At 44.7% G+C, this 8,650-nt stretch overlaps 1 long non-coding RNA gene across 5 annotated transcripts in view; it reads right to left on the bottom strand.

The window, feature by feature from the left end:
- Window positions 1-541: 541 nt before the first annotated feature.
- The window catches only part of LOC143644830 (uncharacterized), a 28,050-nt gene continuing 19,941 nt past the window's right edge, over window positions 542-8,650 (bottom strand). For 4 of the 5 annotated variants that reach the window (XR_013156895.1, XR_013156893.1, XR_013156896.1 and 1 more), the window contains one exon: window positions 2,253-4,737. This is a non-coding gene — a long non-coding RNA (uncharacterized LOC143644830). Of the gene's footprint in view, window positions 1,364-1,612; window positions 4,738-8,650 lie in introns of those variants that run through there. The other variant, XR_013156892.1, reaches the window with a different exon arrangement.

Raw genomic sequence — 8,650 nt, 5'->3', positions numbered from 1 at the left:
AACCTGCCAAAATTTCGTGAATACCCCAAACGTCAACATCACAAAACGTCAGAGTTGGAGAAGGCCTTCGAGAGCATCTATTCCAGCCCTTGTTTTATGGGCCGGGAAAATGAAGCCTAAGTCGAGGCAGGTGTCACGCGGCACGCCTGTGGCTGGGCTGGGACTCGAGCAGCTCTCCAGGCTCCGGCCCTCCAGCTCGGTGGGTACCGGGGAGCCGGGCAGAGCCTTTCTGAGGCATCCTCGGGAAAGTGTTTCTTGCAGGTGCTCAGCCGGCCACCCCACCCCACCCCAGGGGGAGGGGCGTGTCCTGGCTCACTGCCCTGCATCATTCATTATCTGCCCAGCGCCGACGGAATTCGCCGACCATTCTATGCAGCCTCACCCCGCGCCTCCGTGGGCAGGGAGCACACAGCTCAGGCAGATTTGCCTTGAGAATTTGTATCCAGAATTGAATCCAACCTGCTCAAATGCTCGCTACAGTTTCAAAGTGTGCCTTTCTCCCTCCCTTCAGCTGAGCACAGCCGGAAGGGGGCGGGGGGGTGGGGAAGGGATTAAATAAACTCCGCCGTTGAGCAATTCCTGACCCGCCAGCTCAAAAAAAAAAAAACATTCCGACTTAAATAGGAGTCATTTTGGGAGGGCAGGTGGAAGGGCGAGGAGGCTCTTCTGGGGGAGGAGTCTCTTTTTAGCCACACTCATGGAGATGGGCAGGTGAAATGCGAGAGGTCTTCCCTTCTCCACGTGCCAGTGAAATAGGGCTGCTTCTGAGGCTTGCTACACACACACACACACACACACACACACACACACACACACACACACACACACACGTGCTTCACAGGGCCCAGAACACGAGTGCTCTCTTGGAATCCCTGAGGAGGAGGCTGAGTAGAGAGGGACTTGTCCTTGCTCAAATGCTCATTGGTGACAAAGCCAGGCTAGAAACTCTCTTCTGCCTCCATATGTAGAAATTTTTCCTACCCCCCCAACCCCAGTCCCTGCACCTGTACTATCCTTAGGCAGCAGCAATGCACCTGGGTCCTCTCTTCTCCTTCCGCTGCCCAGACTCCCATCCCAAACTCACTCATTTTTAAAAATGATCTATTTGCTTTGTTACACTTTTTTCCTTTTTTTTTTTAAATCAATCTGACACTTTAATTCTTTTTAATTTTCTTCCTCTCCTGTCTGACAGCCCTTCTTTCGGCCCAGTTATAATGCCACCTTAATGTATTGGCACCAAACAGATGAAATTCCAGTAGAAGACAAGTCTCCCGTTCTTGCTAGATGTTGCCAGGTAGTTTATGTTCCTATACCTCAAACCTCACTTTGCTCCTTATTTTAATTTTTCTGTTGCTTCTTTATTCTGTAAAGAAAGAGAAGAGTCATCACAGTTAAAAAAAATGATTTGGGGAGTGGGGATAAGGTGGGAGGAGAAGCAAAATAAGGATTTATGTCATGTTATATTAACATGTCATTATAAAATGTCATTATAAGGCCCTGTGTCATTCTTTGGCATATCCCTACCTGCCATATGCAATCTTCAACAAGTCTTGTTGATTTTACCTCATCACTATCTTCATGTCCAACTACTTTCCATTTCAACCATCCTTACCCTAATTCAATCTTCCCCCGTCACCTTGCATCCACTCTTCCTTCTCCAATGTGTTTCCCACACTGAAACCAGAGTGACCAAAAAAGGATTTTTAAGCTTCATGCTATGCCCTGTGGGGAATAACAACAACAATCACCATCGTCATTGTTAAAATTTTGTTGAGCACTTACTATGTGCCAGGCATTATTTTCGACGCTTTCATGTCTAAATTATTTAATTCTCATAACAACTCTGGAGGTAGATATTATCATTATTATTCTCATTATACAGATGAAGAAAATGAGGCATAGAGAAATACATCATTTGCCCAGGGATTACAGTGATTAAGTGGTAGAGCTGGGAATTAAACCCCAAGTCTAAAAGAATTAACAAGAAACACCCAATTAGTTAACTAATCTATGGCAATGCCGAAGTGGTCAGGATCAAGGGTGTCAGCCATGCGGACCCCACAGGATGGCAAGTGAGTTCCATCTCAGCGATTGATTGGGAGCAGCTGCCCCAGCTGTAGGAGTGAGAAGGATTGCGAGGCTGCATCTGGGCCCAGGAGAAACCTATGGAGCTTCAAGAAATCTGTCCTGGGCTGGACATGGCTGGAATAGTGAGTGCACTATTTCTTATTGTTGTAATAAGTTACCACAAATTTAGTGGCCTAAAACAACACAACTTTATTATCTTACCATTTCGGAGGTTAGAAATCTGAAATGGGTCTCACTAGGCTAAAATCTAGGTGGTAGGCAGGGCCACACTCCTTGTTGGCTCTAGGAGAGAACTTGTCCTTGCGTTTTCCAGCTTCTAGAGCCTGCATTCTTGGCTTGTGGCCCCCTTCTGAGAATTGCGTCACTCTGGCCTCTGCTTCCATTATTCCATCTTCTGCTCCAACTCAGACCTTCCTGTCTTCTTCTTTCACCTTTATAAGGACCTTTATGATTACATTGGACCCAGCTAATCCGGAATAATCTCCCCACATTGATGTCCTTAACATGTAGGATAATACATTCGCAGGTCCCAAGATTACATGTGGACATCTTTGGGGACCATTTTTCTGCCTATGACCATGAGTGACAGCATGGTATGAGCTGCCTCTGGAGCCAGACTCAAAGCCCTGTGTGCAGAGGGACTTTGAATTTACATCCTTTTGTATTTTCATGTCTGCTGTGCAATAAGTATTAAATCTTTGATGAACGAATAAATGAAAGAACTGATTTAAAAATGTACAGAGTAATAGCCTATCTGTCCTAGGAGTGTGAAGAAACACTGCCCTTTTCACAAGGTGGAAGCCTTTGGGGCATCATTTCTTTTCATCTTCATGGGGTCCCATGGTTTGGGCAATGGCCAGAGCAGAAATTAATGGTGATAATGGAGGTTAATATTAAGCAGACCTCAGTGTTGAATAAACTTTTGGGCTTGCCAGTCTTTTCTTGACATCACTGACCTTTAGCTGTATCAGAGGAAGGAGGTCTGTTAAGAACAGAAGTATGTAGAACCCACTTACTCTTACCGAACTGGTGGAAAGAGAGGAATGAGTTGCTAGCCCAGCAACAAGTCCATTCTTCCATGGGGAGAACACCTCTCCTCTACAGGCAGCTGTGCTGGAGCAGCCCTGGGTGTGAGACAAAGTCAGGTCCTTCCAGTAACTCCCCTTCTGCTCAGGATTTAGTTTATAGTCCTTAGGATTTACCAGGTCCCACCTACTCTGCCCCTGTCTACCTCTCTAGTCTTGTCTCTCACCTCCACACTCCAGCCACACTGGCCTTCTCCATGCCCTGCATGCCCAACTCCTTTGCCTCAGGACCTTTTGGCATGCTATTCCCTACTTATAGAATAGGTAGCTGTGGGATCTTGGGCATGCCATGCACACCTTCAGGCCTCTATTTCCTCATCTCTAAAGCAGGGCTAATTATAGCATCTACTGCATAGGACTGTGATGAAGATTAAATGACATACTCCATGGAAAAAATATGGAAGCGTGCACATATACTATTATTTTCTTTTATGGGATTATCACAAGTGCATCTATAAAATAATTTCTGAAATTATTTGCTTAGTATGTTTTCTTATGTACCGTAAGCTCTACAGAGGCAAGACAGTGTCTCTCCCGTACTCCACATTTTCTGCGGTGCCTTGCACAATGCCCACAATGTTGTAGGACCTCAGCAGATATTTGTTGGATAGATGGATGGATGGAAGGATAGATAGATGGATGGACATATAAACATACTAATTTTTCCAGGGCTGGGTCCCATGGAAAAGTACAGAAATAACTAATAGTAGTAAGAAACATTGTTTGGAACTTTTTGATTATCAGGATGTGGGCTTATTCATAGCTTAGAGTCATGTCCTTAGGCACAAGGGTAGTTAGAAATGACATTCACCTACTCTCCCCTCCTGGACCTTTTCTCATGCAGACCACTGTGATGCTCATTGCCAGGCAGATTTATGAACGCTCTCAACAGACGGTTACATTCCATGTGTTACAATTTACACATTCCTGCTGGGGTCAAGGTGGGGAATGGCATGTATGCTAATAGCTGCATTTCTCGTGTGAACTTTCACATAAACCCTCTTCCCAGATCATTTTATTGATACATTAAAATATACTTTTATAAATTGTTTTTTTCAAGGTCATGATCAAATGCTTCCTAATTTATGTTCTTAGGGGATTACTCATCTAGAAAGGGCTACTCGAGGTTTCTTAGCCTGCCTGCTGCCACAGACCAAAACTCTATCTGATCCATCCTAGCAGATCTCCAAGGAAACAAAAGACAACAGCATTCTTTAGTGGAGTCGCACAACCCCTTGCCAGTTCTTCCTTCCTTAGATCTCAAGGATACAACAGCGATGCGTATCAATCCTGTATACTTGCGCTCTAAGTTTAAAGTTCTAAAAAAAGTGTCCTTCTGCCAAAAAATATCCAACAAAATCAGAGTCCAAAGAGCCACCTTTGAGCCAGTTCATCACGTAGGTGGAAATCTCCCACGGAGTGCTTGCTTCTTGGCATAAGCAGTCCAACATCAGTCTTCCTGTGCCTTAATTTTCTCTCTGACCTGAACTGTCCGTCAAGCTCTATTTTTGTGCCATTTGTCCAAACACCATTGTTCTCTTCCTTCCCCGTGGCAGTTTCATTTCTATTGTTAAAAAAAAAAAAAAAAAAAAGTCAAAAGGCAGAGCAGCCTTGGCTGATGGAAGCAGGCCTTACTGACCAGGAGTCTAGTTTGTGGCCAAGAGCCAGTCTCATCTCTGGCGTTCAGCAGACCATGAGAATCACTCCATGCTGTCCACCTCTGCTCCACAGGAGTTTCTGTCGTCAACTTTCCGTGCCCCAGCCACAATACATTGAATGACAGGTTCCTGCAACAGGAATGCCTCCCAACTCTAGTATCTTTGTGTAAAATAATAAATTCATCACAAATAAAACCTATTGCTTTTTTAAGAGAAAAGTCTCCTAGTTCTGCTTTTTTGGATGATCTGAGGCCCCAAGTTGTTACTGAAAAGACACATTGTTCAGTGCTAACTTAGCCTCCTGCATTGTTCAGACACCTCCGTGGCAATTTTCATGTGTGATCAGGATAACAAAGATTTGCAAGTAGAAAAAGACATTTTAGATAACAAGTCAAGATATTGCAATTTTGTCCTACGCGCCCTGTGGCACCCACGGACAGTGCCCCCCCCCCCATCCACCCCTGCAGCTAAACCCTAGGCCTTCCAAGTCCACACGCCCCATGGCCTCTGTCTGTTTCTGTTACCAGCCTGCCAGGCCCAGGAAGAAACAACAACACAAAGCCTGTGATTCTGAATGGTCCCATAATCATGAATTGCTTTTTCGCCATCTCTAATGTGATTTGCCCAAAGCATCTATTACAAAACTGAATTTAAAATTCAATACTGTATATTGGGTAAGGTAGGTACAAATGCCGCTTAAAGGAAGGATTATTTCTCCAAAACTTAGTAGCAATTCTTTTCTTTTTTTTTTTTTCTGTTCCTGCAAATTGTCATTCTGAAATATTTCTTGGGATAATGTGTTAAATAGATCAATTGTTTTTCTTAAGCCAGCATTTTTGGGATTTGAATTGGGCAGTTCAGGAAATGACCAAAGAGAAGATCTTACCAAGTTCCAGGGAGAAAGAGCTAGTCTCACTTATGGGCTCAAGCATCATAATGGGTTCGGCTCTCTCTAAAGCAGTGCTAGAAGCTAAAAGGTAAATAGCCGACATCTTCAAATTCTGAGGGAAAATGATCTCCAATCTATACTTATGCAACTTGCCAAATATCAACCAAGACAAGGCTAGAATATGGTCATTTTCAGACACACAAGGCCCCTCCATGTCCAGTCTACCCACTTTGCCACCCACTCTGGCCCCCAGGAGGCTGGACTGTGTGGCCTGCACCAGTGAGCTCCCTCACAGTCCGCTTCTGGTAAGGTGGGAAATACCGGCAGAGCTGAGAGGGAAAAAGGAGAATGCGACCAAAGGATTGTACCCTGGCTCTCTCCCTGAGCTCAGGGTAATGATGGCCCTGTTAGAAAGCCAGCGCTCCTGTAAGGTGGGCCTCTCCACTCTCTCCAACAACTTCAGTTCCTCTGCCTGATTCTCAGAACCCGGCCTCTCCCTCAGTCCCAAAACACCTGGGTGGGGATTTCTGGCTGTCTTCCTAGGGCATTCACAGCCAGGCAAGGCTGTTCCAGCTTTTGAGCATGTGATTCCCTGCCTGGGACATCTGATGCCTCTTTTCCCACCAATTCTCTGAGAAGCTCCAGAAGGTCTCCCTTGCTGACTCTGTGTCTTTTAGTGTGAGCGGAGGGTGCCAATTGGCCCCTCTGAAACCATTTTCCTTTTTTTCTTTACAACGTTCCTTTAGCTCAAGGCTTCATGACTGTTTGTGGAGGATGTAGAAGGGAAAGGAGAAATTACTTTTGCAGGGAGGTGTGAAAGTGAGAAGGTGTCATCAGTCGTTGTTGTCCGTAGGTTCCCCCCCCCCCCACCCCAGCTCAGCAAAGCACGAGACTCTCCTAAAAGGGAAGGAGCAGCTCCAGGCTTTGTGCTAAGGACAGTCTTCAGCAACACGTGATGCAATTTTTGCATTTCAGATCCACGTGTGTCCATGTGTGTGCATATGTGCACGGGAGCACCTGAATCTACGTATGAGATTTTGGCTTATAAAGGTACATTATTTTCTTTGCTGTAGGAAACAGTCTACCTGTGAGAGCTTTGAGAGCCACTTGTTAAAAACCTGAATGGACCCTTTAATAGAGCTACCTCTGGCTTTATTTATATACCATACTGGCATGCCCCTCCCTGCCTTCTACCGCTGTTCCCTACTCAATTCCAGTATATCAAAATTCAAGTTTGAAGAGACAGGAAGGAAGAGGAGAAACGGGGAGGGGGAGAGGAGGAAAGAAAGGGGCGGGTGGGATTCTTTTAGGGGAAAAAATCACCATGGGATTCCTTGAAACAGCAGATTCTTCTCGTAACTCCCCCACAGTGCATCAACACTGTGATTCACTGTACTTGACAAAAAAATTAATTTCAGGGACACAGCCATTGTATGAAGCAGGGTATGCCAGGATTTGATACAAACAGGAAGGCGGTGGGTCAGACTTGGGTGAGGACACCATGTAATGGTAACGGATTCTGTAGCGAAAGTATTTAATTTTGCTTTGGCCTGTGCATCTTGACATGCTGGGGCCCTAACAGTGGGGTCTGACTCTGAGGATCAGCTATGCCGAGGCTGGGGCCCAAGTGGACCTCCAGCATTTCCTTATGCCCACTTCAGTTCCTTCGGAAAGGCTGATGTTTCCCCACACACACCGTGGCTGACACTCTGGCTACAACACTGCATCTAGATGGCTAACAGAGCAATCCAAACCTCCCAGCAAAGATTTCCTCATTTAAGGAAAGGTGATAATAACCTCTAATTAAAAGGGCTGTGGTGAGAAGTAGAACGTATGAGATTGTCTTGTCGAGGCCCCTAACACGAGGTGGCTAATAATAAGAACTATTATTATGAAAAGAAGAGGAGGAGGAGGAGGAGGAGGAGGAGGAGGAGGAAGGCAAGGAGGAGGAGTAAAGCTAGTCCTAATTACATAAAGTTACTCCACAGAACCATCTGCCGAGCATAAGAGCGATTTTACAGCAAGCTTTAAAAAGTCTTACTTAACGTTCTCCTACATAAACTTGCTAATTTTCCTGATAGGATTATTTCTTTGTTTCTAAGCTCTGGTATTTTATTCCACTTTAATTATACAATATTTCAAGTCTGACATCAAAAAGTACATCATCTGTTTTTATTTTTTTCAGCCTCATCCACATCCTTGGTGACTCTTACCCAGTAATCCTGGGGTCACCCAAAGTACTTTTGTTTCAGAGACCTTTCAAAATATGCCAAGGCAGCGGTTTAGAGAACTTCTCTTGTTTGTAGACAAAAATACATTAAAACAACCAAGGGAGTGATTACTCTCCAGGATAATTATTTTTAATTCCTTCCTGGACATGTTTGAAATGCTTTTTGGGTCCTTGGAGAGTCGAATTAGGGGAAATCTTTTTTGTTTTATTTTGTTTTACATCTTGGAACTTGGTCTTTGTTCACTGTCTGGGGTGTTTGCACATTGTGTAACCTTTTCCACCCCCCAACCCCCCAACTCCCCAACCACCACCAGCAAAACGCTGTCAGGATTTCATCAGCTTCAAACAGGCAACAACAATACAGGGTGGAAAGAATTAACAGTTTCTTTGTGGCATTCTGGTTTTCTTCCTTGAACTAAGCTAATAAACGCAGCTCTGAAAGATCTGTGCATTTGTCACTTCATTCAGTTCCATACTAGAAGAGCGCCCCCTTCAGGTGTCCTTGTTTCTAAACCTCTACAAGGCAACGTTGAGTAATTCCAGCAAAAGGATGCTACCAGCATGTTAGGTATCTGATGATTAATGTCTGTGTATGTCGGGTCCTCCATGAAATACCGTGGCACTTTCCTAATTCTGATAACATTGTGATAGCTACTTATTTATAGACCGACCACAGGCCCTCTCTGTAAAACTTAATGAG

The sequence above is a fragment of the Tamandua tetradactyla genome, chromosome 8 (assembly GCF_023851605.1).
Source record: "Tamandua tetradactyla isolate mTamTet1 chromosome 8, mTamTet1.pri, whole genome shotgun sequence".
NCBI classification, from domain to species: Eukaryota; Metazoa; Chordata; class Mammalia; order Pilosa; family Myrmecophagidae; genus Tamandua; species Tamandua tetradactyla.
This window is presented reverse-complemented; position numbering and strand designations above follow the sequence as displayed.